The sequence below is a fragment of the Rhipicephalus sanguineus genome, chromosome 4 (assembly GCF_013339695.2).
Source record: "Rhipicephalus sanguineus isolate Rsan-2018 chromosome 4, BIME_Rsan_1.4, whole genome shotgun sequence".
Lineage (NCBI taxonomy): Eukaryota > Metazoa > Arthropoda > Arachnida > Ixodida > Ixodidae > Rhipicephalus > Rhipicephalus sanguineus.
Genome location: NC_051179.1, coordinates 118729104 through 118754397, shown reverse-complemented (window position 1 = coordinate 118754397; position 25294 = coordinate 118729104).

The window sequence follows — 25294 nt, the reverse complement described above, 5'->3', positions numbered from 1 at the left end:
CGCGGCTGATGTCAGTATGTTCGTGACCCGCCAAAAAGGGGCGAAATTTTGCTCAGCCAAATTTTTGGATTCGTCCATGAAGCTACTCCAGCGTCAGTACAACAGCGTAAGTATTTATATTGTTACTTTATACTTTATACTCTATACATTCCACCAAAAGTTTACTTCATTTGGCGCCGTGGGCCAAAGGGCAATTCTTTTTTAAATTCGGGCATGTGACACAACGCGACAAAAAGGCATTGAATTGCCTTAGAGAGTGTCTTATTAAGTGAACCATTTATTTACGCTCATTATATATAATATTTTTGTGTTTAGGATGGTACGGACGTACAAGAGAATATCATCTAGAGTTTCCTGGGAGGAAAACGACATGAAAAATGCACTGAATGCTTTCCAGGAGTTTCGGAGCAACACAACGTCGGCGTCTGTTTGGATTCAATGCGGGGAGTGCAGTGACTGGGCACATGAAGACTGCGTGGGGGCCCACGGAATGAATTTGAAGTGCTTCTACTGCAAGAACTCAAAGGATAAAGTTTTTTCACACTGTCTCGTTTTGCCTCACGCAGCGCCTCGTTTTGCCCCGCAGGTTGGGGCTAAACCAGATATCTGGTGCATTTTTTGTTTCTTTTTAAAATAAACTTTTGAACAGTCGCAACATCGCCATATTTATGTAGCACCTACCTTGTACCCAAAAGAAAGTTCCTACATTGATGTTTTATGGTAACGGGTGAAATAAAATAAAATACTCGCTATTTTAAAATTTTTGTCGCATTTTACCCTCGCCGTACCCTACTTCACGCTTGCCTTGTGCATGCCTGTGCGCGCCTGTGCGTTCTTTTAGGGCGTCCTTCTTTGTGCTTCAGCGGCACGCTGCACGTATCGAGCTGCTTCTGGTTCTTCATGTGACATTCCGATTTCTTGCTGTCCCATTCATTGCTTCGGCCTTGCGGCGAAACTGTGACATTTTTATTTCGCCGCAGCGGAATATCGCGGTCTTGTTCCTTCTTTCGTTGCCCTGTTGTAGCACTGTTTACCCGTAGTTCAGCATGTACCAACTAGCCCGCATTAACAATCACCGCTTTTACTAAACTATCTCCAGTTTGATACCCTATACGTAAAAAGGTAAATTAGGAAGTAAAAGAGAAAGTATGTGCGCATACAGTTTAGAACACAGCATCAAAGTGCACCGTAGCTACAAGCTATCACGGAAGTAAGTTGAACTGAAAGTTCGGCGAGATGGTTCTCATTGATCGCAAAATTTAAGCGCGCACAAAACACGTTTGTCCCCTTTACTGCGTTCTTGCTATTCATGCGAGCTGAAATGGCGCGATAATTAAGACATTTCCGTTTAAGATCTGCAGGAGGGCCAGTATGTGTTTGTGGGCTGATGAACACTGAAGTCAGGTTCTTTCGATCTTTCCTTGCATAAAAAGGCTGGATATCAAGTCTGCTCATCGCACACTAAATAATATCGAGATCCTTGTCGAATCGCGGACACTGCCACGATAGGTTATCGATCGTTTCTTCACATAAGCAGTTACCGCACGCGGGTGAACTCGCCATTTCAATGTGACAGATGTATGGGTTGGTGAATGCTACGCCTACCCATAGCCGACAGTACTGTAGCGTCAAGTTAAGGAAAGTTTGTAGGCAGTTGCAGCATAATTGATCGTAGAAGATAAGCGGATTATACCAGTTAGCGCCGCATTACGCGCGGTGTGGCCTGTACTTCAAATCTTGTACTTCAGCAAGTATGCTATCATAGGCGAGGAGCACTTGAAGGACCAATCAAAATGACTATTCACCAATAACAAAGCTTTCTTCTTTATAGTTGTTCCTCTTGCCACATCCAATATTTACACTTCTGGGCTGTTTTAGGTGCGTTAAGTATTTTCCAGCCAGGATTCCAAGAGATGGCAAACGCGGGAGGGGGAGACAGAAAATTAGGTGGGCAGATGAGATTAAGAAGTTTGCAGGTATAACGTGGCAGCAGAAAGCACAGGACCGGGTTGATTGGCGAAACGTGGGAGAGGCCTTTGCCCTGCAGTCGTCGTAGACAGGCTGATGATGATGATGACGATGAAGTATTTTCACGTATACTGAGCCAGTCTGTAGTCTGTGTATAATTAGCAATTGCTTACCATATAAGCCACTACTGGCATAATGATTATATCAATTATCCTATGAATGTTGCAGCAAGAACATTGAAAGAAATATTTTTTCAGTTGAATACTAGGCTAGAAAAACACTTCTTAACGTTTTATGATTTGGTCGAGTACTCTTGCAGTTCAGAGAAATTTCTTTTGCTATTTGGAAGCAGTGCGCTAATTGTGAAAGTTGGAAATCGACAAATACCGATAGTAATGAAAACATCTTCGAATTTTGAGTAGGTTGTCATTTGTGAAATGATATCAAATATGATGTTTGCGCAAATCCCGCTTTATACAAGAACCCGGACACGCATAGAAAGGAATTCCAAACATACATTGTCCACTTTTGGTTATACGTCTGCAAAATTGTAAACGATTTAAATAATAAACAAATTATTGCCATATTTAGCAAAATTGAAATAACAATATGCATATATAATGTGTGGGGTGCGCGAAGTATTGTGTCCCCTGTTGCAGAGAAGTATAAGATGAAACCTCCGCACATGGTTTTAAAGGAAATGTAAGCATAGTGAGAGCAAAACTGCTAGTCGGTCTAGTTGGAGGGAATCACTCTTTGAGCACATTTGCTAAAAGCGAGTCACGGCAGGTGCTTGTCGCAGGATTCCTGCAGAAATGTTGAATTCCTTTGTAGTAGAAGATCCGTTCTTCTCAGCCAACTCTGAAGGCCTTGTTAAGTTTTTGGCATCAGTTTAAGTTTTTGGCTATCTGATGCTAAAAACCTAACCAGGCCTTCAGAGTGGTTGCAACTGGGGATTCAGGATAGACGTTCAGGGTCCCTCCTATTCCTTGCCGCAAGGGCCCCTTATACAATGTGTTGATGATTGCATCACATAGGAGAACGATGAAGTCGCTGTCCGCAACATCTGTGGCATAACTGTGGACTCCTACCTAGAACGTTTGAATTTTTATTTACAGAATGTGCACGTAGGATTCTGTGATGGAACATTCACACAGGCAAATGATAAGTCCATCGGCTCTGAGGTAGCTCCCATCATCAGAGCATTTTTCAGGGACGCGTTGACAAAGAGACGGAAAAAGATTTAGAAAGTGTAACATACAATGTATACATATATGTAGATGTTTACTTGATTTTGGGCAGCCACGAAGACAAGCAAGCGTTCAAGAATAGTCTGGTAGAAGCTTTCAATTCTCAGAGAAAAGGCTTGACTTTTAGTTCAAAAGTACCTTTGGATAACAATATTGAATTTCTTGACGTCACGTTAGGAATGAAGATGGCTTTTAAGGGCTCGTTTTTCTTTGTTAAACACAATAATAATGAAAACTAACAAACAATATTGCCAAAGAAAGTATAGGAGAAGTAATATCTCCTATACTTTCCCTGGCATTATTGTCTGTTAGTTCTCATTAATATTGACGTCAAGTTAGAATTTCTACCGGAACGTGCGTTGTTCCTTCTCGCGCAGAGCGGGAAAACCGCTGTTGAACTTCGCGTCTAATAATTCCAGACGTGAGAAGAATGGCGCAGTCATTTCTTGTTTCGGTTCGGTGCCGGCAAAAATTGTTTTTATACTGTAAACACTGTTGCTTCAGCAAGTTGATCGTCTGCGAGAGGCCGGGTAACCGGTATCCGTTACACAGGCCTCTTGCGCTAGACTAATGAAAAAGCGAAAACAGGAAAATGAGTTATGTACAGAAAATCATTGACAAAAAGAATCAAATTCGGATGTTTCAGTGATTCCATATGTACACGAAGTTTCACTTAGACTAAAAAAAAGTAGCTGGAAATTACGGACTTAAAGTGGTGTTTTCTGCACAAAACAAAATAAGAGGTGCGTGTTCCAAGGCGAAAATGATGTTCGAAAGTGAGGAACGACCAAGAAAAAGAATGTGGTAAAAAATATCAGCGTAAGAGCAAGCGCCCGTACTTTCTCTCTCGTTCTTGTGGATGTCTTGTTTTTGCACTCGAAATTTCCCCATTAGCTATGCACGATCTCGCTGAGTTTCAAGTTTTGTTGAAACAGTTTGTAGAGTGCGCGAAGGATGTTGTATATAACATGCCTATGACATGTGGTCATGCGTGCGTGGGGCAGAATGGAAGATGCTGCAACACGAGACTAAGGGAACACTTGCGCAGTCTGAAAGGCCGTTCTACTACGCATTAGCCATGCATTGTCAAGAATGTGGGTGCGCACACCGGTCAAGCAGTGCTAGCATTTTCTGTAGACGCCGAAATCAAAACGTGAAGGAATTCGTGAAGGCCTTGTGGATTCAAAAACTAAAAAAGAAGTGCATCAACTATCGTTCAATGACCTTGCTAGATAAAGAGATTTCGCTCATGTCATGATAAATTTAGTTGCGTTCCATCTCAGGTGTTTGGTAGATGTGCCATCGATGTATTCTCTTGTCGTGGAGGCGTTGATCTGTGGCGTTGTGATAAAACGTAGCTGTTATATGCGGAAATGACGTGTTCTATGAGGAGATTGCGCCGATCATGTTGGGTTCTTAAGCAAATGTTTTTTTTTTTCAGCGTTAAACTAGCCGTTAGATTGCGCTTCTCCGTGTTTGCTCCTTTCTTTCCGCGCTTGTTCGTTCCGTGCAAATGTGCTAAAACATGGTGACAGGTCAAATAAATCGAAATATTCATATCGACCCTAAGTTAGAAGGAAGCCATTTGTATTGTATAACTGAAAAATTGTCAAAGTAGTGTATGTGCTCTGGGGATTCGCTATGAATTTGCGATCAACCATCTTTTCATCTCCCCTGGCAGTAGATCTTGACTTTCGCTTGGATATTGATGACAAATGAGCAAGAAACCACTGAAACAAGAACGAATAGAAGAAGGGGACAAAAAGCAAGCGTTAGTGCATCCGTTACAAGTGCGGTGTTGCTAATTCTGATTCATTTAACAGCAACGCGTTCAGGTGTTCACCTCTTAACAGCCGTTACCTCATATATTTGGACATGTTCTTCGACTTCAAATAATGAATTATCGACACCTAAACGAATGAAATAGCAAGTACGATTTGACTCTTATTACAAACTGGCCTTGTTTGTGTGAAATTTCGAAAAGAAATATCTTAAATAGCGCAAGATGGCGAGAGGAACACCAAGGTACACAGAGAGCTAACGTTCAACGTAAGATGTTAGAGCTTTTTCTTTCATTTTCCTGTTTTTCCTTATTTTTTGCTGTACTGAAAACGTTTCCTTGTGCAAACTTCACCGGGGAACGTTAGCATATTACACTCGCATCTCACTACGATAGCGCTAGTTACATACAGTATCAGACTCGAATTTAGCGCTGGCAGAAACTAGGAGGTTCTTGTGCACGTGCTTCGCATATTGCTCAAGAGAAATTATGTGTTCGGCAGGGCAAGTGTCTATATTTCAATGCCCCTTACGAAGGCCTCTAATTTTTGAAAGCCTGGGAAATTGTAGAGCTATATCTATAGTCGGATACAAATTTAGAAGGCAGGAGAGGCCCCGCCCAGACGACCGAAGCGCGGCAACCGATCGCCTCCGCGACTAAAGAAATAGTCCCGCTCATGCACGCGCCGACGTTCTCCGAAGGCGGAGCCACCGGCCGTCCCGCTCATGACGTGAATCCCGAGTGCGCGCCCATTGGTGCAGGCTTGTGTTCATCCGCCTTTGAGGAGGAAATACCGTTGCCTTCTAAAGTTGTATCCGACTATAGATATATAACTTGCTTCATTCCGAATATCAGAAAATAAACCTAAAGGCTCATTGCAGCTTCTACATATGGTAACAATATTTGTTCTGCGGGGAAAGCCTTTGTCCAGACTAATTCTGAAAGTTTCTAATGAATTACTTTTTTTTGGTACAACGTGGACATTGAAAGGCACGATAGCTAAAGTCCTCGTAGAATACATGCCACTCTAACAATATGCATCAGTGGGAGTACCTTTGAATTTCGTGGTTCCATTTACCGCTAACCATATGCAAAGAAGGCAGAGCTTACGTCAACTGTATATTTTTAGGGCTATATTGTGATTTTGCTGCAAGACATATTGTGAAAAGCGAAGAATTAATTACTCGCAGACGAACAGGGCGGTACGCAAGTAAGCAACGTTGTTTATAATTATCCCACTTATGCGACACTTGCGCAAAAGTACATAAAATTTGCGTCGTAATACCAGTTCCACTCAGCCACTCGTGTCCTAAACATGCTTATACTGCTGTATGCGAAAGCGCTTCGCTTGCGGCATTGTTTCACTAATGCGACTGGCGTAAATTGATCAGAAATCTACGGGAAAATGCATTCGTTCTCCCTCTTTCTCAAATTACGATAAACAAGTTATAAAATTCCAGGGAAAGTCTGTTTTGAGTGCTAATTAATGATGCGTAAAAGGAATGATTTCGACGACTGGCGTTTGTGCGTAATTACTTCTCGCTTAATAATAAGTCCCTGCGAGCTGTGAGTGGGAAGCGCCATAGGTGTCCTACCACTGTGGAGCTCTGTGTTCAGGCCCGCCGTGCATCGACATTCGCGCCGCCCAAACTATTTCCTCATGTCGCTAATAAATATGCCGAAATATCAAGTAAAACTGCGTTCTACATTGATTTCTTTCAGCATGGAGAGGCTAAATGTTCTAATTAGGCCTATAAGCAATTTTCGGCCAATTTTTTTTTATTTTCCGTATTCGTTTCTGCTGCTCCGTTCATCACCTGTAATTTTAAAATTTCGAGCAAACCTGAACCTCGAGAGGAAATCACTATAATATCATATCCTGTAATACATTCAAAGGAAAGCACGCACGAACAATCCACTCTAAGGCAAATTGTTGTTAAAAGGGCGTGTGCTTCATCCTTTTCACGACTAATGGGGCTGCCACAATCATTAATCCCTTTAAGGACTAACGGCATCGGGTCTAACAGTTAGTCCTCGCAGATCACCTCAGTCGACTAACATTTAGTACTCACATTTACACCTTACTGGTCAACTGTAAGTCCTCACAGTTTCGTCAGACGAACAATTGGTCCACTGAAATACTCCTTGAGGACGCTTTTTTCAACCCCAGTTCAAATAACCTGTTAATCCACAGGGATGGTCTCCCACAGTTACTCTCCGCAACACTCAATAGTTTCTTTTTCGCGTGCTTCTTTTTCTGCGGTGACCAACAAATGGCACGCAATAGAACAGGCGAAAAAACGTTCAGTATTGCGTACACTGCTTTCACAGTCACTGCGACAGCAAAAGACAAAAGTGAGACAATGAAATGTTTTACTTTTCTGCAAGCATATAAAGTTTCCGTTTTCTTTCAGTGAATTCGTTGTCATCATGTGCATTACTGGGCCAGCCGCATTGTCATATCTCGTAGATACGACAACGTTGGATCAGCTTTGTGAAGCTGACCCAACGACACCGGTAGATGACTGGCGTCGCACACGACAGCGCACACAACAGTCGGCACGTTGTGAACAACGGTCTGCGTCCTGCAAAGCACAAAAGCATTGCAAAGAGTGAGTCACACGCAGACCCATCGCCAGTGGAAGGGGGCCCCCTCCCTGCGATATTTTGATGGAGGTGGTGCTTTGCCAAAAACAAATAATCAAAATAGGTGTTTTCTACAATAATCAGGGCCTTCAGCAAGTGCCCCCCCCCCCTTCCGAAAAGAATTGCTGGCTACGGGCCTGGTCACACGTGATAGAGAGCATGAAGGTACATCGATATGGCAATACGTGCAATGTAAAATAAACACATACGTCTAAAATGTCGCAAGCAGATAACTTCACCGTGATGTCATAGATCATCGAAGACGCACTTCGGGCGACATAGCGCCACAGGTCAAGTGCGGCCGCCGCGGCGCCGCGAACATGTCGGCGACTTTTGTGCAAGCGGCGTCGTACAGCAAGCCCGCCAGCCGCCGCTGCCGCCAGCGAACCGGCGAACCTCGAGCGAGTGGCAGTACAGTGAGCGAACGCAAGTCGGCTAGCTAAAGCCCCCGCCAGCACATAGTTGCTTTTAAGGCGCGAGAGAACACAATCACATGAAAGGACACGGGACAGAGCGCCACTAACAACTCGTTAGTTGTTAGTGGCGCTCTGTCCCGTGCCCTTTCTTGTAATTGTGTTCTCTCGCGCCTTAAAAGCAATTATGAACGTTCACCAACTCGCCCAACAAAACGTTCCCCCACCAGCACTTGCAGCGTACTTCGAGCGCGCGTCATGCAATCGAGCTCTTTGCCGGCCACCGCAATGCGTGTTGAGCGAGTCGCATGGGCAGCGGCGAGACTTGTGTCCAATATCGCGAGCTTGCAGCTCATCCCCGCGTCAAACGCTCGGTGAGCGAGCGACCGGACGGCCAAAAGCAATGACGGCCAATTTCCAGGTGGTCCCAAAGCACCGCTGTAGTTTAGGCGAGCTGACGCCCAAGTCAGCCCTCACGGTGCATTCCATGCGCGCGATACACTACACGATTGATACCGTTGCCGGCAATTGCGACGCGTTTGGCGCACGTGGCTGGTACGGCAGATTAAAGAATGATCACTTAGCTGTTAGAGAATCCAGTGCCGATGTCTACCTAGAGACAGATTGGAATCTGTCGATAGGTCTATCGTCTTCTCGGCCGTGATTCCAAGCTTGTGGTGACGCAGTGCCGTGGCTACGCCGGAAAAGTACAGTGCGGCGTGTCGAGACTAGCTCAAGACTTCATGGTTGCGGCCAAACGTAAAAGTATCACCACACGCTCATCCACGCACACGTGCATATTTAAAGCGCCCCGGCATAGTTCCTACAACGTTGAACTAATTGTACAGCGGGGCAAGCCGGGGAAAGGCGCTTCAGAAATCCAAGTGTCTTATTTGATGCTGAAAGTATGCTACCGATGTGGGTACGCTGTAAAACACTCGCAGGCTCCCTTATGCACTAGCCTAAGGCGAGTCGATAGTGAAAATCATCTTCTTGTTTGTATTCTCACTCGATGTATTGATCCTGCCCTGCGCCCCTCCGAAGGCTTTCGGGATTTAGCGTGGCTTTTATATTGCCTCCAGGATCGGAGGCATTGCACGCTTTATGCACCTCACCTGGCTTTGCAATGCCTCTGTGATCAGCCAATTTCGACCAAGCGATGATATCATATGATGACGTCATGTTCACGTCATGTTAACCTGTCAAATTTTGCCAATCTGTGACGGAATATGATAACGTCATCACATCATGATGACTTTGCACATAGCTGGATGGTGAAGACACCGACCACGCCGACCGTCAATTTTTGCGTCTGATGAGGCATCTAAGATTTTCGCGTTAATAAAGCATAACACAAGTTTATACCAAGACATTTATTAAACTGTACTGATTCACTTGGGGTGGTAACGATAGTATATTGGAAACTATGTGGGCGGTTGAGACAAGAGAATGAGACGAGTTTAGAAGAATTAAGGATAATTAGCTATTTTTTACACCTAATAATCACGCTGTTAAATTTTTTTTATAGACTGAGTTGATTCTGCAGGTTACCGATGGTGTCATAAATGGCACAGTCGTAGGGAAATATGCAAATGCTGCAGAAAACCAAGCACAGATCCTTGCGGAACGCGTGGTGAGACTGGGATAGTTTTATCCAGGTGACCATTAACAAATACTGACTGGGAACGATTAGTAAGGAAGTTATGACTCCAATGAAGATTGTTTGGGTGTATACGTTCAGCTGCGAAAGTTTTACGAAATGGCGGCGGTGAGGGACATTATCGCAGGCTTTCCCATAGTCTAGAAAGACGAGATCGGACTGCATGTTACGGCAAAGGTTAGTGTGCAACATATTGGGTATATATGATATCGGAGCATAACTTAATATAAAGGCCAAATAACTGTCAGGATTATTATTGCAAGTTAATTCATTGAGATCATTGAAACATCGCGATCAGACTAGGGTGCCTCGATGCCAGCGTTACTTCGCAACGGTTGGGCACAACCATGGACCGCGCCGCCACCGTATTAGGTCAAAGAGCGGCGCGATCGCGTTGCGTGATGTAGCCATATTGGGTCAAATAATCGACGTTGTCACCACCCTGTGCGAAGGAATGCTGGCATCGAGGCACGCTAGACCAGACTAAGACCAGACGGGATCGTTGCGACACCTGGCGGAGCGGATCTCAACCACGTGCTCCTTTTACGCGGCCTTTGAGATCCACCTCTGTAGCGCACGAAACACAAGGTTAGCCCGAGCGGTACACGAATGCTGAAGTAAAAAGGCCACCGGCAGACACTCAGGTGATCGATCAGTGTCCCCTCCAATATTCTTTTTGTAATGGGAGGATACAATACATTTCCGTGGCATGAGATTTGCGCAGCGACGATGTCCACTATGTGTATATAAGGTCCATTATTCATTAGCAAGGACAGTTGGGCGAGTTGGTGCAAATTGGTGCTTTAAAGGGGTCATGAACCACTCCTCGGGCCTGGCGTGAAAAACACCCTGGAATGAGTCGGACCTTTCCCAGAAATATATAGCCGAAAGAGTTTTTCGAAAAGCTAAGGAAGAACCGGAGATACAGGGATCGCAATATTTACCCTCTCAACTCCCTCTCAACTCGCTTCATTCCGGAGGAGAGAAGGAGCGCCGTTCGAGGAGTCCCGCGCAGTGCCTTACGTCACCTCGCTTCAATGCTGTGTGGTTTCCTTTCCGCGTAACTTGGCGGTGTTAACGGCTGTTGCTGGTAAGTATAGTTCCGGTCGGCTGCTTCTCGCGGCCCGACGCGATCTATTTGCATTGATACTGTCGTTACTTCGCTTAAGTCGCATTGATATTGATACTTCGCATTCGCACTGTCGTTACGTCGCTTCGCGACTTCGCTTATGTCGTTTTTCCATCAAATCAAAATTAAACTGAAAGGAAAAGCCGGCAAGCCCTCGATGCGGCCGATTGGCACGGCATGTACACTCGGTATACGCTTTTAGATAAAGAACTGGCCAAGGCGGCCTGCCTCAACGCACGGAATAAATCCCGTGCGGAGAAAACGCGACGCAAAAGCAAAAAAAAAAAAAAAAAACGTGATTCTTTTTAAGCGGCCGCTGTGAACAGGAGGAAACGAGATAAAATGCAGTTCAACCTTCGGACGGCTGCAGCGCGCCTGCCCGTGGGCGAGAGCGAGGAAATCAGAAATTCAGACGCGTCGGAATACAAGCGAAGTTTGAAAAAGCGTCGCGACGTGTGCGCGTGCGAAGGAGGAAAAAATCACAGCATATCCACGGAGTGAATGATGATGAGTGGGCGAAGCTGCGGAGGTTCATCGGTAAACCGCGAATCTTCCGTGAATTCTGCCCAGTACATCATCACCGACGTGAGATCGGGCGCGTTTATACTAAAGGTTCGATGAGAGTTATGACGACTTGCAGCTCACTTTAATTTTACATGTACGCTGTGAATTTTCATTGTTTAATCACGCACAGGAGAAATCGCACACACGCACTACCTTGGAGGTCAAAATACAGTGCCTATATATATGGGGTGGTCAGTGAACGGTTGTGCAGCGCGAGCGGTCGGTTTTTTCAATCAAGACGCTGCCGCGACGCTGCCTGCGTCGGTGCCGCTGCGCCGCGAGGAAAGATAGGGGGGGGGGGGCGTAGGAGAGGAGAAAGAGGGGGAAGCGTAGTAGAGGAGAGGGCGATACATGTCACGTACTGTACGGGAGATCCGTTTACGCCGGACAACGGAGACGTGACAAGGTTAGACTAAGAAGAGCTACGCCCCTAAAAAGCAAAAAAGAAAGAAACGCGAGAAGACAGTCGTTTTAGGCTGGCCCCAGCAGCGTGCGGGATGCCCACGCAAAGCTGTCATGGGATTACCTTGGCCTTGTGAACGCCGCTTCTGAACTGCCCAGCTGTGTCGGCCGTGTGTGCGAGTTTTGTACCTGCTCTTTGCTGCTGGACGTGAATTGCGTGGTTTGACGACAGTGCGATATGCCTTACTGCGGGTCTTACTGCGGGTGGGATATGGTGTGACACTGTCCCGGCGACTGAAGCGAGCCTGCCGCTGTGTATATTACCAAGCATATGATGGGCACGCTGCGTTCGAGGTACCATCGGGAACACAATGGTTAGTAATACTAATGTTTCCTCTGTTCGCGCGTCCTTATCGTCGCTCGGGCAGCTGATGGTATCCTCCTGTACATTGCGTTGAGTGAAAAGTGCAATGGAAAATCGAAAAAAAGGAAGAACAGTCATTAAGCTCTCATATAGCGACGATGTGTAATGCGTGTTTAGAAACTCCTGTGAATATAGCACATGCTTCGCACAGCCAGCTAATCGATGCGCGAGTGTGCCTTGAAAAAAGATGTTTGTAGAACATAATTTCCTTCCTTGCGATAAAGCATAAATGAAGCAGAGTGCTTTCAAGGAGTATACACCGCGCTGTTATGTAATGAAATGTGCATTGACGCCAAATTTGTTTTTGTTTGTGCTATTTTCATGCTTGATTTGCTTGTCTTGATCCTCCGTCTCGATGTCAATTTGTGCACGATGACATGTGGCATAATCTTCGCATAATTATGACCACATGATGAAACATAATTATGGCCATATGATGTGACAGACATCCGCTAAGTGACAGTGTGTGTTGTGAAGAACATGCATTTTATGGTACTGTCACTTCATTAACCACATATCAGCACTGGAACTTGCCAGGGTTACATATGCATATTTATAGCCTTTAGGAGATGTATTAGTTATGCAAGGCTATTTTAATCACGTTGATGTAAGCCAGTTGAACCTGTTGAAACACCTTGTTGAATCACCTTGTTGCTTCCCTCTCGTTATATTGTTTTGAATTATGTTGCCATAGTGTTTATTACCTGTACACAGTATTCTCTGTGTCCAGGTCTTATTTTGTCCTCATTACAAGTATGCTGTTTATTTTTGCCATGAATCAATACCAAGTTGCCCAATATTCAGTCCTAAACGGAGCTGCTGTGGTTCATCAAGAATCTAGTGTACAACGTGAACCTCACTAACATTCACACCCCTTTACACTATAATGCTAACTTGACTGACATCGAAATCTACCCGATTGGTGGTACACAGGACAAGAGTAACACTTCTGGTGTTGTTTCGCATTTCTTTACCTTCGAGTATTTTTCGCCCTGTGTACTTGAAAAGTTGACGAGGAACTACTTAGCAGCCTCACAATTTTGCATTTGTTTCATGTTTTGTTAAAAGGTCTGCAATAAGTATAGTGAAGAGTGAGTCCTTGGCGAGAAATTCATTTTTATGGACACAGAAAGCTTAATGAACTTCTTTTTTGTATCATTTTCAGGAAGACATTTCTGGCAAAGCAGCAAGATTTGCTCACCCACTGCTTGTGTACGAGACATTGTATTGTTAGAACACTCCACTGTGCTTCATTGTACACTATCTCGAACATTTCTTACATCTTACAGCATTTGGGCAAATACTGGGATTGATGCAGAGTGTTATGCATGATACTGCGTGCAACCTTTCCAGTAGCGTGTGCATTTGAAAGTTTCGCATTGTTCAAAATGACACTTAGTGGAACCGGCTTTATTCAGCAAACGTTATCCTAAATGGACAGTTGGGCGTGTTGATGTGTATTCATAGTTAAAGAAAGTGCGGAAAAAGCCCCCACAGCACAGAGAAAGGAGAATGAAAGGCACTGGATGATGCACTACTGGCAACTGACGTTTAATGCAAACTGCAGAAAGATATACACACACAGTATGAAAAAACTACAAAATTAAGGAATCACGCAGTTGCAGACAGAGTAAAAACGTGTCTAAAAAAGCCAAGCACGTGTTAAACTTCATTTGCTAGTACTGCGTCATCCTGTCTCCTTCATTTCTACGTGTGTTGTGGTTTTGTTTTCCCGCTTTCTTTTACTATGAACTTAAGTCCTGACTGCTTTACATTCTCTATAAATGTGTGGTCAAATTTTAGTTAACCTCATGGCATAAAAAGTACTAGGATCCAATGTGCCAAGCCAGCCACTATTTATAGGAAATTTTTAATTTCGGGCACATTATTGCCTAATTTTATGTTTATATTGAAGCCATAATGCTGGGCTTAATTTTCAATGTGGTAATTATGCATAAGCTATGAAGTGATGAATTGAATATGAAGAACTTTAAGTTGCAGATGGCACTAGCTGGCATGGATATATTGTAAACATAGATGTACTAATTATGCATAATAGAAGTATTGGTACATTGTAGTCATGTGCTAACGCCGACAAGTTCCCAAGCATAATTCCAGAAATTTACGTTAGTTTTCATATATCTGTGAACAAATATGTGCAGCAATATATGAAGGCAGCATTGTCATTTTGTCGGCATTGCTGAATGTTTTTATAAACTGTGGTAAGTGGATCTACAATCAATTTGAAACTTTTCTGCAGGAAACTCAACTGCATGATCATGTGCGACGTATTTTGATGCCATAGTGCAAACTAATGCAATAAAAAATCTAGAACATGCCTATCTACATGGTCGCATATTTCTCAAAAGTAAAGCTAGCCTTATTGTACTAATTTAGTTGCCTTCATGTGTATGTTGACACCATGTTCCTTGTGCATCCCACTTCTTTGGATTGTGCTTAGATACTGGCACTGTGAAGTGCACATATCAATATGCATTATGAGGAGGTTTTACACACTACTTTCATGTTGCTTCACTGCTGTGAATTATATATAGTGCTTGGGCTGTACGGTATATGTTGTTCCATGTGTTCTGTATTGGGTGCAGGTACTGTGCACAAAAATGGAAATATACATATGCTTACACTGACATGACGACTGCTTCTGTTTTAATTCCAATAAAATAGTGCAGACACTTTTTCTTGTATCAGTTGAGGTATGACTACTTGTCGTGCATGCAAATGGAGGAAATGAACTTCTGCATGCAATACAAATTGGTGAAACACTGCTCGCTGAATGCAACGGCCTGTGTTTTATTACCAAACAAGTAGAACAGATGATTTACACATTAGAACACATTGTGGAAGAGAAATAGGTGACAGGCAGTTAGGCAACAAGTCATCACTGTGTTCTAACGTAGGTTGGGTGATATTTCATTAATCGTAGCGTAATTGAAGGTGCCTGTTGTATAGGTGAACTTCAACATAATGTGCGGGTGGACGAGAGAGTGCACATATGAGAGTTTTTCCAGTTTTGTACCCATTTGCTGTAGTCCTCGTGTTTATCTGTTATGTATGTAACATTCTGAATTGTGAACAAGCCAACCTGTCTACTGCTGTGAATATAGTATACTAGCAATTCAAGCGAACCATTATTTTCTGGAGAACAGCTGTTTCATTGAGGAGGACTGTAATGCATATTTTTTTTAAATTCATTCTGCGTCATCTGTGCACGGGGAATGCCAAATACACATCGACGTTCACAAGGGTGAAGTGCAAGTGCATTAACTTTTTTATTTGGCGGGAGACATGTCACTGGTAAATTTGTGGATGTTGTGCTTGACCAACGTTACTAGATTAGCTTGACATCGGGGGGCGCTTTTCGCATTCGCTTTAACGCGGTGGTGTGATGCTTAACAATAACGGTTAATTAGTCAGATAGTAGGTAGTCTACGAGTATGAAAGCAACCAAATACAAAATATCAGTTATAGAGAACCACTGCATGCCACGCTAAAGCGCGAATTGCAAATAAGTGCTCATTGCGGAAATAGATTATCGTTCAGCTGCTCAGAAGCCGCTGTTGCCCCTGCGTGCAGCTCGCGACAGTAGGCGCGCTTTAAATGCACCAAATGTAGGCGCGTTACAATATCCTCGTAACTGTGGCGTCTGCGTGTGTAACTTTTATATGGTATGGGAGCGGCAGCCGCGAGCGCGCCGACGGTAGAACAGAACGATGGACACGGACACGCTCGTGGTCAGGGGCCGTTGACAGTGAGTCGCGGCCGAGTCTTGGAATGATAAAGGGGTGTTGCTCAGTGCACGGGGAGACCGAGCGGCCGTGCTCAGCGTCTCGTCCTCGTCTCTGAGGGGTTCTGCGCGGTGGCTGGCCCAGACCCCTACAATGCAAACACAGGCGGTCTTAGAAAAGCTCAGAACACGCTGCTGCCACTGGACGCGTGCAGCTCGCGGCAGAAATGACTAAAATTGCCCCATAGCATACGCCCATGAAATGCAGATACGCTCGGCCAACTGAAGATACCTTTGTCACGCTGGTATCCACGAATTTCGGGCGAGCGAAGCATTGTCGATATATGGAAAAGCACTCAAGAGGGCACACGTTTATACTTTTTATGACGGCACGACACGACGAACCGAAGAATTCGGAGCCGAAGGTGTTCACTTCGGCCTGTATGACGCCCCACAATTTATGTAGCTTAATCACAGGCCGATGATTGTTCTTTGAAGACGACTGGAAGCAAAAGTACTCTCGGTGAGTTGTCAGTGGAATTCAGGTTGTATTATTTCGACCTCACCGCTGAATCCGTCTTCGCAGTGATGCTACCGAGGACTTCTGATTTGGAGCAATTTTTGGAGCAGCAAAATTTCCGTTTTGGAGCACTTTGGAGCAGCAAAATTTTCATCTTGGAGCACTTTGGAGCAGCAAAATTTCCGTTTTGGAGCACTTTGGAGCAGCAAAGTTTTCATCTTGGAGCACTTTGGAGCAGATAATTTTGCATTAACATTCAAGCACCTGAGTATTATTATGGGGCTCTTATGAAGGCTAGAAATATTTCGATTCATTGCAAATCTCATGGAAAAAATTATCTCAGAAGCATAGGCGTGCGCACAGGGGGGGGGCGCCTCTCCTCCTAATCACCTAAGAGGGGGGGGCGCAAAATCTGCCCCGTACATTGACCCTTCTAATCACCTAAGAGGGGGGGGGGCACCAAATCTGCCCCTACATTGACTTAGTAGGGTGGGGGGGGGGCGCTGCGATGAACCTTCGCCCCCCCCCCCCCTTGATGGGGAACCCTGCGCACGCCTATGCTCAGGAGAACTCCATATTTCACTCGCTAATGAAAAAATAAGGGCTCATGCAGTTGATTGTTCTGGATTAACCTCTTCGGCGATTATTTTCGACACTAGCAAATAAACAAAATATCGGATCAAGATAATTGCACTTTACGAAATAACACTCTAAATACATCTATGTGGTTATCAGCAGATATGGTAGACAGACACCGTGATGTACAGCAGTGCCTCAATGCCAAAGAGCCACACTGTCCCTGATGCATTCCCCTAAGACAACCCCAAGGCGAAAGCCAGGTTCTTTTTCTTCTCGATCGATGGGTTGATCCTCCCCCTCTCTCTCTGCAAGCTTTCTGCACCTTGCTGGTTTTGCGCTAGCTCCATGATCAGCGCACCGATCACGGAAGCAGTGTAAAGTGACGATGTCATGTGATGGCGTCATCACGTGACATGACGATATATTACGCCATGATGACGTCACAAGTTTTGACGATCTATAACGCAATGATGACGCCATCACATGATTATTTTTAGCATCAATCGACTGACGCCGCCGACGGTCAATTTTCGTGTTTGATAAAGCATCTAAGGCTTTCGCATTAATATTGCGTCTTGAACGTTAACAGCCTGGCCCTACATACCAAACTGTCCTCCACCATGTCACCTGTGTGCCATGCGCGAAACAGCTTCGCTTATCATCCACTTCAAGAGTGAAAGGGCTCCTCAACTTTTTAAAAAATTTTTTTGCGATAGCAATTATATGGACACTCTCGGCGGATTTTTGCCGTCGCCGTTGCCGTAATTTTCCGTATAAAGTCCAAATTAATAACATCACCACGCGCATTCTAGCCGCGGGTAAAAGCTCGCGAGCGCTGGCGACGAACGCGACTGAAGCGGAGATTAAACCAGCCGGCCGTCAGTCTCCGTCGCACGGACAGCGCATGAGATAACATCTTCCCGCGTGCGGGCCTGCCGTCGATTGCTCATCAAACAGAGAGGAAACGCCCCGCCCGTCTTTCGTAAGGAGCATGGCGGGACGCCAGGGGAGCGGAAGGGGGGGGGGGGGGCATCGTTCGAAGGGCGCAGTCGCTTGCGCGCTCGCTATCTCGAGGCATCAGGAGACGGCTCGTAAACTTGCTGTGCTCTCAACGCTTACTTCGCGTTTAGAGAACTCAGAGCAAGAAAACGCTTCGGTTCCTGGAGCGGCCATATTCCCTTAAACCAGCGTTTTGTTGAGTTACGCGAGATCGGATCCAAAAGAGTTAGCTGCTAGCCTTACTTCGTTTAACAATACAATTTTTTGGTATCGCATTCACTGCTTTGCTCTTAAGCGAAAATGAGTTTTTTTAACCGTTAGCTATTGACCCCCGAAAGGGCGGACGTGTAACATGGCGTAGCCGCTTCTCTGTGGGCCGTCAGCGACGGGCTCTCTACTGACAGCTGCGCATTTGCGGCTGCTCCGACCAGGAGATATGATTTTACTAATGAGATGAAATTTTTAAAAAAGCAAGCAAAAATTCGAATTGGAACCCTAGCACGTGAGCTCGAAAGGGCAGGGCCTTTTAGGGGATATTTACCGCAGAGTGATTACAAACTCGGACGTGCTGGCGGAAAGAATTACGAAAAAGCTGTTCTGGATGAAGATCCATGGATAAAGTATATCTGGGGAAAAGTGTCAACGCGTTTCAACCGTTCGCGTGCTCTTCCATAAACGCTAAGCAATTAAATTTCGATATTCTCCCATATATCTACTGCGAGCGTTCCCAGATTTCATTCCGCGATGTCCGGAAATAGAAGTGACAGGCATTTTAGCGGCACGCATGTGGTTATTACTGAACATTGCTTTCCTTACGTGCCGTGCGACGCTTGAAACGAGCTATCAGCAGCGTTTCTGGAACAGACGACGTCCGCCGATGAATCGCCGTCGCACTTTCTCGCTACCGATAGGCCTAGACGTCACGAGCCTCTGCGGAGAGCACGTTTTGCTGTCGAGCCGACTTACAGAACAGAAGCTGCGTCGGCACCGTGCATGGCATCGTGGCTTACTCGGAACGCACGCGCGAGCGCTATTTATTCGGCGGAATAATTCTTGGTCCATGATTGCGACTTCATTGGCAGCCCCAAGATCGAGCTGCACATGTTCTGACGCGCCGGCGGTGCGATTGCCGGTGATAGACGCCCCCAAGCCCGAGACTTTGGCGCAGTTTGGCGCAAATTTCGTCGATATTATCAGGATGGAGCAGTAAATACAATTTGGCGCACTTTGGCGCAGTTGGCGCAGGAGTGGAATCACTGTCTTCGGGATATCTTCGACGTGAAGTGTGTTGTCCAAAGGTCAAATGATCGTGTGCATTCTCTGTCAACAAAATAATAGTGTTAAAACCCTGAGGTATAATCCAACCCTCATGGTTCACTAGGGGCCGCTCTCCGGTCTGTTAATTGAGAACCTGCTTGCGACTCGATCTGTGCACGCACTGATCAACTCAGCACGAGATCCGTGTCGCTAGAACTCAACGCCACACACAAGTTTTGTAAGGTTTGAGGCCAATTATGACGTACAAGACCAATCGAAACAAGGGAGGCACAAGAAACTGCGATACCGAAAAGGTCGTGCGGACAAATTGAAGTTATGCTCGAACGGGCGCGGGCGCACCGAGTTCAGCAGACCACAGTTGGCTTCTACCGGAAGCGAGTCATCTTTTCGAAAACTCGCAACGAAGTTTTTCCATATTTCAGCCTGTTTATTTAACTACAACAACTATTATACACATTGTCAACGGGAACAAGCGCATCTGATCCAAACACCGCTCTTGACTTATGTCGGCTATTGGCCAATATGCATGCTATGTCTCTTGCGACGTAAACAGGCAGATCCGCGACGTCAACGTGCAGACGCCCCGCCCACCGACGAGAGTGATAACCGGACTCTGAAGAGGGCGCCTGAGGAAGCGGCAACTTCGCACTCCGCTTGTGGCCTTTACGTGGCGCGCACGACTGTAATATTTGGCAGAGCAGTTCATAGCCGTGTCAGCTTTCCGCAGGATGTGTTTTTTCAACAATCCCAAGGGGTGCTTCACGACCCCTTTAAGAAAGCGCGAAAAAAGCCACAACACAGCGAAACGTCGTCCTGTCCCTTTCGTTGTTCTGTGTTGCGGTTTTTTTCGCGCTTCCTTCAAATATTAAATATCCGTTATTGAATGCTTAATGCAGTGCTGCTTTTATTTTCCTTCTACGTAGCGACGTCATAGTATACCTTAGGGCATTTGTGATTCACGCTAACCTCGAAAAATAAATTTAACGCCCTTGCCCTATCGGTAAAAACTAGACTAGTAAAAACTGCCTACTTGGGGAGTTGGTAATAGACCGATGGATGGATGGATGGATGGATGCTATGAGCGTCCCCTTTATAACGGGGCGGTGACAAGTGTGCCACCAGGCTCGACAAAAAAAAACCCTTTACTCTTCTTTTTTTCTTAGTGTTGGCCTAGTGTCTTTACTTCAATTAAAACTATTTTACTCCAGAAAAAAAAAAAAAAACTTAAGTTTCCGGCACCGCTCTCTGCCCTTTACGGCAGAATGTCCTTATTTTTTTCCAATATTCATTTTTGTCCTTTCTCTCTAATTTTCTGCCACCAATACTCTAACCGGCTCTTACATATTTCAATCGCGGGTGTGTTCAGCTTTCCATTGTCTCTAAAACCCAAGGCGTCATGTAGGCTCGTTCCCAAACGTACACCTGGGTGGATGCCTCCACATTCAATCTGAACATGCTCCGCCGTTTCCTTATCTTCCCCACAGCACGTGCATTGTTCTTCTTCTTTACTGAATCTCGCTTTATAACCACCCGTTCTAAGGCAACCCGATCTCGCTTCAAACAGTAAAGCGCTTCCCCTTGAATTATCGTAAAATGCCTCCCTCCTTATTTCATTTTTGCCCTTTCGGTAGTTACTCAAAGCCGGTTTTTTCTCCATAGCTGCCGTCCAGTACATCCTCTCCGCCTCTCTGACTTTTCGCTTAACGCTCTTTGTTGACATAGTGCTTACACTACCAGCCGTATATTTACTAGTGAGCCTCCTAGTTCTTTTTCTCCACTGTGTGTCCACGCTCTTCCTATACAAATAACGGAACACCTTCTCTGCCCATCTACTCTCCTTCATATTCCTTAGCCTTTCTTCGAACCTTATTTTGCTCTGAGCCTCCCTCACCTGAAAACCTGCCCATCCCATATCGCCCTTTACAGCCTCATTTGTCGTCTTCCCGTGAGCACCCAACGCGAGGCGTCCCGCAGTCTTTTGATTTATGTCCATCCCCGATTGCACTTCTGCCCTCATGCACACCACTGAGTTCCCAAAAGTAAGCCCCGGAACCATTACACCTTTCCGCAGACCTCGAAGCACCTCGTACCTATTGTATCCCCACAACGCTCTGTGCTTCATTATTGCAGCATTCCTCTTTCCTTTTGCTGCCGAGGCTTTTCCCTGTACTTCCATGTACCTGTCACCCTCATTTATCCATACTACGAGGTACCTGTATTCGCTCACCCTCGGTATTTCTTGGCCCTGTATTGACACCACCTGATCACAAGGGTCATTGAATACCATCAATCCACATTTTGTTACACTGAATCTATACTCCTAGAGCTTCCCCTTCCCATCCGCATATATCCGCCAGCTGCTGTATATCCTCTCGACTGTCAGCAAATAAGACAATATCATCAGCATAAAATAATCCTAGAAGCTTCTGCTCAATCATCACGCCGCCTTGTTTGTGTGACAGATTAAAACCAAAGTTCTTTCCTATCTAGCGTATTTTCCATATTCACCATGTAGCTTATGCAAAATATGCTGCCATCTAGTGGCCGCCGTGCGCATTTCCGCCATGTTGAAGGCTAAGCGCGCTCCGCACGTGCACACACGGAGCGTACGTATCGACGTGTGGCTATTGTGGCGGCTGAAAGGAACGGCAATGCCCGACATATTTTCTTGTGCCGGGTTGCTGAGATTGAAGAAATTGGGATGCTGAAAAAGGGTTTGCAGGAAACTATCTTCCATATGTTATTATATTTCCCTACGGCCGACGAGAAGCGGCAGATCGTTCCGTTGCTCCGGCTATACTGCTTGCGACTAACGCCGTGTTTACGTTTGCCGTTCTTAATAGATGCGGTATGAGACAGCATCGTCACTGATCACAGAACACTCTTTGGTGTCATGCCGGAACGAGACAGTTTTCGCGCCATGTATACTTGCAGGCACAGACAAACCGGCTTCGTGTACGAGCTCCAAAGCTGCATCGCGGCTACTCGCTCATGCCTGCGCTTTTGTTGACACCATTACTTTGTTTATCACATTGTGATAACAGTTAAATGTTATGTAGGTCGTGCTTGTCATCGATTCTCAGCGATCGGACCGATTGTGCTGGAGCGTGTTGTTCGTAGCTTGTTTTCGATTGTGAAGTTTAACAAGGTAGGATTTGGTGGGATGCTTTGCGCGCGTACTGCATCCCTATGCTTACTTTACAAGCATGCCATGTGCTATTGCTGCTAATTTCAGAGGGGCAGCCCGGATGGCCAGAGCCGCCCTACTTTCTTTTACATTTATACCCCAAGAAGAGCACATAGGTTCGCTCAGCTGACGCTGATCCCCCTTCGGAAAAATCATGTATCCACCCCTGCGTGCTATGAAATGTTAACAGATGCTTCTGTGTGGCACTTTTCGTATGAAACTGAAAAATATGCTGCTCCCGCAGATGTGTCACATTGGACCGTGGATGCACTACCACAGTTCGCGGGATCGAATGCCGGCTGCGGCGGCCGCATATCTATATATATATATATATATATATATATATATATATATATATATATATATATATATATATATATATATATATATATATATATATATATATATATATATATATATATATATATATATATATATATATATATATATATATATATATATATATATATATATATATATATATATATATATATATATAGGAAGCAGAAGCACGTATTCACCACGAACAGAACCAAAGGCCGGAGATGTGCGCACCCCGGTACTTTATCTCAGTCTTCTTTAACTCGAAGCCCCGCCACGGTGGTCTAGTGGTTATGGCGCTCGACTGCTGACCCGAAGGTCGCGGGATCGAATCCCGGCTGCGGCGGCTGCATTTTCGATGGAGGCGAAAATGTTTGAGGCCCGTGTACTTAGATTTAGGTGCACGGTAAACAACCCCAGGTGGTCGAAATTTCCGGAGCCCTCCACTACGGCGTCTCTCATAATCATATCGTGGTTTTGGGACGTTAAACCCTCATTATAAATTATTATTCTTTAACTCGAAAGAAGGGCTTTGCCACACATTTATCACCAGCTTTCAAAGTTGGGGTAGCTTCAACGAGCTCTCGTCCCATCTGTTCCCTGTGACGTCCGCGTACTTTGGCGTCAGAGAGGAGTGGAGTGCATATACAATCACGGCAGTGCAGGGACAAATTCGAAGATGGCTGACCTTTGAAAGATGAACGATTGTCTCTGAGGCGGTTGTTCAGACAGCGGCCTGTCGATCCTATATAACATTTAGGGCACGTGAAATGCACTTCATAAACAACTCCCATACTACATTCTGATAGCCTGTCCCAGTGCTCGACCTTGCACTTATACCACTATAGTGCGGTCCCTTCCATCTTCCTTTCAACAGCAGCGCCTATTCTGCCCAGCCTTTATTCTTTGCCGAAAACCCAAATCCAACATGATACCTTGTGCCGGCCTTCTTGAGACTATGCGAAACACCGTGATAAACATCGTGCTGCCCAGTAGTCCTGTCCCGGTTTTTGGCATCGCCTCGTATCATAGTGGGTACCTTGCAACTGTCCTTGCAGTAGTCGTCCCAAGAAAGTTCACAGCGAGCTGTACAACGGCCGCTTGTCCAGCTTTCGCTGTGACTGTGCTGCTTGTTCCGCGCGGGCTTGGCGCTTTATATGCGAAGCATTTCCTAGCGAACCTAAGGCACTTTGAGCGTTTCTATTTATGTATCTATCTATCTAGCCACCTACGTCTGCGTGCTCCCGTGATCGTTTACTTGGTGTAGACCAAACTATGAGGGTAAGTGGGTTTGACGAAAACAACTGTCTGGTCATGACATGAATAACTTGAAAATCCCGTCGCGTACGTCGTCAAAGCCGTATAGGACTGGACACATACCCGTATAGGACGAGACACGGTATGCGGGTATGCGCCACAGGGGATTGACAATTTATATCTCCTCAGGAACGGAGAGAAGAGACATTGAAATGTGGGAGCGTTAAGGAAATCGACGCCAGCAGCATTGACCCGACGAATGTAAAGAATAAAACTTACACCGTCTCCCGCTAAAGGGGACCATGATGTGATGCGAAGCCGGAGTACTTGCACGATCGCGTTCCTTTGGCGTTCGTTAGGCATGCTACCGAGCTCGCGTCGTGCAACGCGAAGAGGAACGCTGCGCGCGTTGTGTCTTCCCTCTATCCTGGCCGTTAATTCTCACAAGGCGAGCGGTGAACGCGGTCGACAGGCGCGCGAGAGGGGGGACAGCGTAGGAGAGGAGAGAGAGGGGTGGGGACGTGCATCCGCAGGAGAGAATGAGGCACGCAAAAGCGGGGGAGCGTAGGAGGGCGCTCATCGCAGCGTTTCACAGGAGAGAATGAGGCGCGCGACGGGGGGGGGGGGGGAGCGTAGGAGTGGAGAGGAGGGGAGGATGATTCGCATGCGCAGTAAGGGTGGTCACGCCGCACACCACCACCACCACCGGACTGAACTCCGCCATAAGATGCTTCGCATCTAAAAAGTCCGGATTCGAGCAGGAATCAAACTCAAGCATTCTGCGTTGCAGTCAGGTATTCTACCATTGAGCCACGCCAGGCCTTGAAAGTGCTAGGGAAAAAGACCGTATGCAGACGCGTAGTTGCCGTGCTGGCTATCTAATTTTTAACAAAATAATACACATTGCATATTTACTCCTATAATACAGGCGTCATGTCGGGTTACCAAGAACTGTGATTCGAATGTTCACTTCGCTTTTATAGCAGTCTAATAGACATTACATTTCTACTTCCATGATTCAACAAGCTATATTCAACCGTTGGTCGACGCTAACGAATGTTACGTGTGATATTCACATCATAGCACCGTAAAGTGGACTTTGTTTTGATAATAATGACGTCTGTGTCCTAACATGATTTCTGACGTTATGTCAGACCATAAGTTACCCTTTA